The following is a 9,665-nucleotide window of genomic DNA, read 5'->3' as shown; positions in this document are numbered from 1 at the left end:
AAAATGGTCTGGGCTGAAATCACATGACAAATTGCAGGATGAAATTGTGTTTGGATGGTGTGGTCAGCTACACCATCATCCTTTTATCCTCTGTGTTTGCAACATTTCTGTCAGTATGAGATGAGTAGGACAGGTTTTACTTTAGTTAAATAGATGTTCTGAGTAATGCTATGAACATTTTTTAAAAAATAAACCGATAAATGAGCACAAAACAGAAGGAGAAAGATTGGATATTGCAGGCAGCAACCTAATATCACAGATGGAATTCTTCATTGAGGATTTTTAAAGAATGTTATCAAATAGATATTATGCTTCTAATCAGTCTTTATAAGATTAGGAAAAGTCATGAAGTGTCAAATAAGTGACACTAAAATATGAGATACTAAGTCATTATTTTGAAATAGAATTATAAGATAAATATTGACATCATGTTATGACATACAAAAGTCAACAAATCATTTTGACATCAGAATCAAGAGTTTTCATGCCAGAATTACATTATTATGTAATTATTATCATAAAATATTTGTATCTAATAATTCTGACTTCAGGTTCATCTCATAATTACAAATAATTTAGATTATTTTTTAAAGCATGATTTTTTTTCTTGTGTGATGGAAGAGGACTTTCATAAGTATTCAATACAACGTATTGAAAAAAGAAGAGGAAGTGTTGCTGATTTGGAAATGATGGAAAATCATGAAGTGTCAAACAAGTGACACTAAAATATGAGACAGTAAGTCATAATTTTTGAGACACTATTAGATAAAAAGTTGAAAATATGTGCTAAAAATCATACTTTCACATACAAAACATTTCAAGTTTCAGAATCAAGACTTAATATCAGAATTTCCGGGTTTTATCTCATAATTTTCATAATTTGTCACAATGTTGAATATTTATCTCATAATTGTGACTTCATATCTTTTTTTTTTAAAATCTCATAATTTCGACATTGTCATAATTATGATTTAGCAAGCACGCTATTATTTCTTGAGTGGCGGAAATGGATTTCCATACATATTGAAAAGAATGAATTAAAAAAACAAGATGAGGAAGATCCCATTATTAAGTACTGTTGCATGCCGCAAAGGATGTTAGAAACTTGATATAGTGCATCTATGATTTTGAATGTGGCTTATCCAATCACATTTACATTTTGAACATGACTATTTAATATATAAACAATTTACAGCAAAACTACATAAGTATGTTGCAAAATATTAAAATGACCTCGGGGTCTCTCAGAGCTCAAATGGGACTTGAGGTAGTTTCGAGAGGCAGTTTACACTTGCTCAAAAGCTGCCCACATCACATTACTTTGTGTATAAGAGTGTGCATCTATGTGCCAGTATGCCGTCTGTTCTCTACTGATTGCCTGAGGCGGCCACCTGACCCGATTAATAAACTGCTGTTGCCAGCGCGGCATCCCTGCTTCCCCGCACACAGAGGACTGACACATCCATGATGCATGATGCAAGCTGGCTCCAAGTAGGAAACAGGAAGGGGCTGGGGCATGGCCTGTGGACAGAGATCTGCTCTCAGTTGGCATCCACTACACTCAGCTGCAGATAGAAAGAGAGAGATAGAGCGAGTAATATAATATAATATAACGTACTGATTAAATCAACACTTTTAAATAAATGTCCATTTGTTGGGCCATATATGTTCTACTGTATTACAGAGTTTTGGGCCCAAAAGAGGAACAGAGTTTTGGGCTAAAGGTGCCCTGAGATTTCATCTGCCACAAAAGGATAAATAAATCAATCAATCTCCACAGGCACCTCAGACACCTGCCGTTTATAGAACATGACCCTGGACATGTAGGGAAGAAGCCAAGCATCAAAACACCATTAATTGCACTATAGATGCAGGAGGCTATAGAATGCGGGAGATGCGAGGGCCGTCTCATTTTTTAAGGGTGTGTGGAGTGCAGTGTGTTCTGTGCTTTATCATGCTCTCAGACATACTGTTGATAAAAAGGCATTTGCCCGGGAAACTCGTCTCACTTCATCTACACTTTGGCATGTCAACTTTGCTCAAAATGAAATAGTCTCAGATGGAACAAACACAAAAACCTGGAAGACACCATGAAGGTTTGAGAAAGAATAAAGCTGGTGAAGATCTGAACAGGATGCTTGTGATGTTAAAGGGGTCATATGATGCTGCTAAAAATAACATAACTTTGTGTATTTGGTGTAATGAAATGCGTTTATGCGGTTTAAAGATACTGTACATTATTGTTTCTCCTCTATGCCCCTCCTTTTTGAAACGTGTCGATTTTTACAAAGCTCATCGGTCTTAAAAAGTGAGGTGTGCTGTGATTGGCCAGCTATCCAGTGCGTTGTGATTGGCCGAATACCTCAAGCGTGAGACGGAAAAGTTACGCCCCTTACCATACTGTTGATGCCGTGTCCCGGCCGGAACGATGAGACATAAACATTAAAACCCATTACAAATGAGGCATGTGTTGCATCCAGTGGGGACACAATTACTGATTATAATGACTTATACTGTCTTTTTACGCGTTGCGTTGCATTGCATCGCGCCGCGTAAACATAAAACTCTGTCTGCATTTGTGATTGGAGAAATGACAAACAACAAGTGCTGCTCTACTGCCCAAAACTCGCATTTGAATCATCAGTGGCAACGAAAAACACAGCGGCCTACCGTGAGGGGAAGCCCCGGCTTAGTGTGTGCTGAGGCCGGGATAGAGTGAGCTGAGGCGTGCTGGACTCCGCTTCGTCCACGGTCAAAGTTGATGTATTCCCTCAGCGACCAGCACAGATCAGCTCTAGGCATGACGAAGCAGATATTGTCCTCTTTTGGAAGACCAAACAAAGTAGTTTCGCTTTCACAACCAAGCACACAGCGTCTTCAGGACATGGCTGCAGCATCAACAAAACTACAGCGAGACTAAAAGTCACACCTTCTTTCTTTACATGAACATTTGGGCGGCGTTATGCAAAACCTTCCCAGATCGTGACGTAGGTATGTGGGGGCGTGTTAGAACGAGCCGTTTTAGGTAGGCGTGGTTGACTTAAATTTTATAAAGAATATCTCTTTGGTTTTGAGACTTTAGTCTTTGCAACTTTACAGATCTTCTTTATGCACCAAGAGCTTGTAACACTCCAAAGAGAAAGGAAAAATAAAAATCGCATCTTATGACCCCTTTAATATGATGGAGAGCAAGCCACTGCAAAAGGAAACATAAGTGTTTTAAATAAATACATGCATTTAGAAATGTCATGAAATTAATGTTTTAAATATGAAATAATTCAAATAAGAAATGTGACCCAGTTTCTTCCTCATGTTGATTGTGTTCATTTGATTACAGGTGTGTCTCGTTCCTCCCCAATTATCCTGCCTTTAAAAGCCCTAGTCCTTTCAGTTCTTGTTTGTCGGGTCTACTTGCGGAATGTCCTCGGTTTTCCTGTGGATTATTAAAAACCATGTTATTCAAGTACTCCTCGTTTCTTGCTCCCCGAGTGAATTGTGACAACGGCACTGTTAAAAAATTTGAGTTCAGTAAGATTTTATTTCTTGAAGGAAATTAATACTTTCATTCAGCAAGAATGCATAAAATTAATCCAAAGTGCCAATAAACACATCATTACAAAACTGCAAATATACAAAAAAAAGATTAAGCAGCAAAAATGTTTTGACAATAATAAATATTTATTGATTTCTGAAGTATCGTGTGACACTGAAGTCTAGAGTAATGGCTGCTGAAAATTCAGCTGTGCCATCACAGGAATAAATTACATTTTAAAATATATTAACAAAAACGTTTTAAATTGTAATACAATTTCACAATATTATTATTTTTGATCTGTATTTTAGATCAAATAAGTGTAGCCTTGGTGAGCTTAAGATACTTCTTCGGACAAAATAAATAAATAAATAAAATAAAAAGATACTGATCTCTGATGACAAAATATCTTCATGAGGTTGGAAGGCTCAGCACTTCAGCTAAGTATTGATTGAGTGACATGATTTTTGTCCCATTATTTATTGTTTGTTTTTTTCTTAGGCCTACGACACTAAATCCATAAGACTTGAATTCCTCCCTCCAGGGAAAATATTTTCCCACAAGCTTTTTAATTGATCTTTCCCCTATAAAAGACAAATACCATTTATAACACTTCAAAAATACTTTGCTTTCAACAGTTGTTGGCTTAGGCTTGCTTAATACTCTAGTGTCTCATCCATTTTTGCAGACAGGCACTTATCCTATTATGAGAAATCTCCTTAAAAGGTAAGTAAGCTTTCAGTCAGCTTTTTCAATGCACCCTCACAAAACGTCCTAAACCTCCCGTGAACAACTGATATTATGCACCAAGCAGGAAACAATGGGCTTTAAAAGAGACGAAGTTTCACAGTGTCACTTGCCAGCTGGATTAGTTTATTTTACAACAAATATATTTAAGGTTATTATATTTTTTTGTGATGCCTCATCAATGATGGATCAACCGCTCTGGTGACATGTCACTAAATAAACTTATCAATATTAATAAATATTATTGCATTCTATAGCACTTAACCGATCATTCGAATCAATGGAGTTTTGTGTGTGTATGTGTGAGATCATGATAACTGAATCTACAGATGTCCTGAGACATCACATCTATCTCTGTGACAGCAAAAAATGAGTCAAAGGAAAAGATCTGTCATTGTGCGTGTTCAAATTGGGTTAGCTGATGTGTCTTTGGGAAGGAGGCCTAATTCATTTCACACTGGCATGTTTAAGACGATTCTTTAAGATCCTGCTTTAAAGGGGGCTTCATGCAGAATTTCAAAATGAATCTGGTACATAATAAGACATTCAAAGCAACAGTCTTACCTTTCTAGCAGTCTGTACAACCCTTCCAGCAACCGCTTGTCAAGCAGACAATTTGATCACCGTCAGAAATCTCTCCCTCTCTCTAAACTCTGTTTCACACACAGCTCAGCAAGTTGACATGCCCTCAGAAGGGGTCAGGAGCAAACGCGTAAGAGCTTAGTCTCATCTCCACTGAATCTGTCCATCACACCAACCTGTCTGAGCCCCAGTGAGGGAGAGCTTTAAATTACCTATGCTCACCTTTTTCCTCTCTGCCTCTTTGTAATCCTTGTTTATTTGCTATTGTCTCTTAAAATACTGTAAAATGTTACACTTATCAAGGTAGCCCAAAGTGTGTTTTGTGGATCATCTACATAGATTTGGTTTGACTTGCAAGACGATTCAGTTAGTAAGAGGACAGATGAGCAGTTTTGAAAATTTTTGTGAACAACCCCCAAATATCATTGTTTCCTTGTGAAGGACCCCTTTCCTAAAATTATCTGAACCTTTTTTTTTTTTAAGAAAATACAAAATGTTATTCAGCAAAGATGCATTAAACAGTACAGATTTTAATACATTGTGAATGAGTGAGTGAGTGAGTGAGTGAGTGAGTTGTTTCCACAAAAATATTAGGCAGCTCAACTGTGATCGAACAGCATATTAGGCAGATTTCATAATCGAGTAGCGTATTTCTGAAGGACACTGAAGACGGGAGCATTGATGCTGAAAATTCAGCTTTGCCATCACAGGAATAAATGATTAAAATTTCAAATATATTAAAACAGTTATTTAAAATTGTAATATATATTAGTTAATATTACTGCAAATATTACTGTTTTTACTGTAGGTGACATATGAAAATCTGACCTTTTCCATGTTTAGCTATAATCGGATGCCTGGTGCATCTACCAACCCATAAAATGAGTAAAAGAACAACCCAGTAATTTTTTTTTCTTGGTAAGCCTTTCTCTGCAAGCTTGTGAGAAAAACAAGCCGCTCAGATTCTGCTCCCCCTGTGGCGTAGAAAGGGGATCTTATTATAATATGACCGCCCCTTAATCTGCAAGTTTCCACCCACAAACCATTGTGTTTTCAAATACATAACCGACTGTTTTTGTAAATCGTGTGTTTTTAACAAACTGTACATTTGAAAGTTTAAGCACAATAAAACATGTAAGAGAACTTAGTTTAGTACTCACATGCCATGTAACATGCCCTTTCTGTGTGCGTGCTTCAGATGTGTGCGCTCAAAAGCTCAATATGAGAAATTTAAACTAATATGGTTTAAAACACATGATTTCAGTGCAATAGACAATCAAAACCAAACAGATGCATTTTTTTTAGCAGAGCATGTAAAGGCCGTATTCTGGAAAAGGGGGCGGGGAGCAGAAGCTTATTTGCATTTAAAGAGACATGCACGAAAACAGCCTGTTTCTGCTTTACTCAAAGGCATTTTCAAGATACATTCTGGGGACACCCGAGACATATTAAATGTTGTAAAAAAGGGGGGGCATAACAGGTCTCCTTTAAACAAATACAGCCTTGGTGAGTGTAAGAGACTTATTTCAAAAACATTTAAAATTCTTCTGATCCCAAACTTTTGAATGGTAGTGTACCTGAAAATAAAAATGTCAATTTGATTCTAATTTATTGGTCACTTTCCACAATAAATGCATATTCAAACCATATTGAGTAATGCACATACTTTTAATAAGAGAATAATTACATATTCACAAAACCTTTTATTATTACTTTTTTTTTTTCTTTTTGCACATTTTAAAAGAAAGTTTCTATAAACCTTTCTTACAAATATTGGGTCAAAGCTGTCAACCACGCTAAATGTTTATGCACAGAAATGGTAAAAGACTCTGCCTGGTTCCTTGGACACCACTAGCCCACCTGTTCATTTGAAGTGAATACCAAAATTATTCTATTTATGTAGAAATAACCTGTACTGTGCTCTACTGCCCACATGCAACATGTTAATGTATGAAAGTTCTGTTAGTGTAATAGCATATAGAAAAGCTATTAGAATCCTGTTTTAAATCTCCAGTCTGTCTCTATATATAGTCAGTCATAATTGAAAAGTAATGACAGAATGTTTAATGGCATGTTAAGTGCTGCAGGGATCAATGTCAAAAACATGTTCAACAAAACATTTTCCTCTGAATTATGAATAGATTTAGGACTTTTCCAAATTGCAAAACAAGTATAATCTGCCCATTAGCAAGCATGTGAGTCAAGATATTAAAGTTTATTTTTTGTTATCATAAGAGTGAGACAGCAGCATGAACACATTTTTTAAATGGTGCTCTTCTGGTATTTTGGCTCGTTGCAAGCTGGCACACATTGAAAAAAAAATTATAAAAAAAAAAAGTTTTCAAAATCTCCTTCCTTTTCTTAATGGTTCTATTCTAATATTTTGATTTGTTTAAGCTAGAATGCATTTTAAAGTTAAGTAAATGCAATTATGTTTGCTACTTCAGTTTAAATTCTAGTTAACTCTATTAAAGTTGCAATTTGAAATGTGCTCTCAATTCATTTCTGAATAATGCAGTCCTGGTATACAGAGACTTCCATGCTGTATTTTACATCCCATAGGATAAGCGGGAGGCTTCATCATACAGAGGGCAAAGCCAATGCAACAGAGATCCACTTCTAATTACAATCACTATGGCAGTTCCATAAACATTTGATTACAATATCATCTGAGAGGAGACGTCTCCCATTTCTATTAATGTGAGCCATCGTGCAAGACTGAAGCACTATGCTCCCCCTGTGGCGTAGAAAGGGGATCTTATTATAATATGACCGCCCCTTAATCTGCAAGTTTCCACCCACAAACCATTGTGTTTTCAAATACATAACCGACTGTTTTTGTAAATCGTGTGTTTTTAACAAACTGTACATTTGAAAGTTTAAGCACAATAAAACATGTAAGAGAACTTAGTTTAGTACTCACATGCCATGTAACATGCCCTTTCTGTGTGCGTGCTTCAGATGTGTGCGCTCAAAAGCTCAATATGAGAAATTTAAACTAATATGGTTTAAAACACATGATTTCAGTGCAATAGACAATCAAAACCAAACAGATGCATTTTTTTTAGCAGAGCATGTAAAGGCCGTATTCTGGAAAAGGGGGCGGGGAGCAGAAGCTTATTTGCATTTAAAGAGACATGCACGAAAACAGCCTGTTTCTGCTTTACTCAAAGGCATTTTCAAGATACATTCTGGGGACACCCGAGACATATTAAATGTTGTAAAAAAGGGGGGGCATAACAGGTCTCCTTTAAACAAATACAGCCTTGGTGAGTGTAAGAGACTTATTTCAAAAACATTTAAAATTCTTCTGATCCCAAACTTTTGAATGGTAGTGTACCTGAAAATAAAAATGTCAATTTGATTCTAATTTATTGGTCACTTTCCACAATAAATGCATATTCAAACCATATTGAGTAATGCACATACTTTTAATAAGAGAATAATTACATATTCACAAAACCTTTTATTATTACTTTTTTTTTTTCTTTTTGCACATTTTAAAAGAAAGTTTCTATAAACCTTTCTTACAAATATTGGGTCAAAGCTGTCAACCACGCTAAATGTTTATGCACAGAAATGGTAAAAGACTCTGCCTGGTTCCTTGGACACCACTAGCCCACCTGTTCATTTGAAGTGAATACCAAAATTATTCTATTTATGTAGAAATAACCTGTACTGTGCTCTACTGCCCACATGCAACATGTTAATGTATGAAAGTTCTGTTAGTGTAATAGCATATAGAAAAGCTATTAGAATCCTGTTTTAAATCTCCAGTCTGTCTCTATATATAGTCAGTCATAATTGAAAAGTAATGACAGAATGTTTAATGGCATGTTAAGTGCTGCAGGGATCAATGTCAAAAACATGTTCAACAAAACATTTTCCTCTGAATTATGAATAGATTTAGGACTTTTCCAAATTGCAAAACAAGTATAATCTGCCCATTAGCAAGCATGTGAGTCAAGATATTAAAGTTTATTTTTTGTTATCATAAGAGTGAGACAGCAGCATGAACACATTTTTTAAATGGTGCTCTTCTGGTATTTTGGCTCGTTGCAAGCTGGCACACATTGAAAAAAAAATTATAAAAAAAAAAAGTTTTCAAAATCTCCTTCCTTTTCTTAATGGTTCTATTCTAATATTTTGATTTGTTTAAGCTAGAATGCATTTTAAAGTTAAGTAAATGCAATTATGTTTGCTACTTCAGTTTAAATTCTAGTTAACTCTATTAAAGTTGCAATTTGAAATGTGCTCTCAATTCATTTCTGAATAATGCAGTCCTGGTATACAGAGACTTCCATGCTGTATTTTACATCCCATAGGATAAGCGGGAGGCTTCATCATACAGAGGGCAAAGCCAATGCAACAGAGATCCACTTCTAATTACAATCACTATGGCAGTTCCATAAACATTTGATTACAATATCATCTGAGAGGAGACGTCTCCCATTTCTATTAATGTGAGCCATCGTGCAAGACTGAAGCACTAAATTAATTGCATTTAGAAGGAAATGAGAGGGGGAAAATTGGATTTAATTGAAAGGAGACATTGGAAAAAAACAAACAAAAAAAACTTCTCTAATTTTGCCAGCTCTAAATCCACAAAGAAAGAGAGACTGCACAAGGTAGAGAGCTATGGAATTAATTGTAGAAAGAAACTGAATGTTGGGCTTTGAGATGAGATATGAGAAAAGAGTAAATGATTATGGGATCGGAGAGGGGCACAAAACCGAAAATGGTATGTTTCAAACACAGAGATTTAAAAAAAAAAAAAAAAAAAAAAAAAAAAAAAAAAACACGA

The sequence above is a fragment of the Sinocyclocheilus grahami genome, unplaced genomic scaffold (assembly GCF_001515645.1).
Source record: "Sinocyclocheilus grahami isolate Dianchi unplaced genomic scaffold, SAMN03320097.WGS_v1.1 scaffold17.1, whole genome shotgun sequence".
NCBI classification, from domain to species: Eukaryota; Metazoa; Chordata; class Actinopteri; order Cypriniformes; family Cyprinidae; genus Sinocyclocheilus; species Sinocyclocheilus grahami.
The sequence above is the reverse complement of the archived record's forward strand: the minus strand, read 5'-3'. Positions refer to the sequence as shown.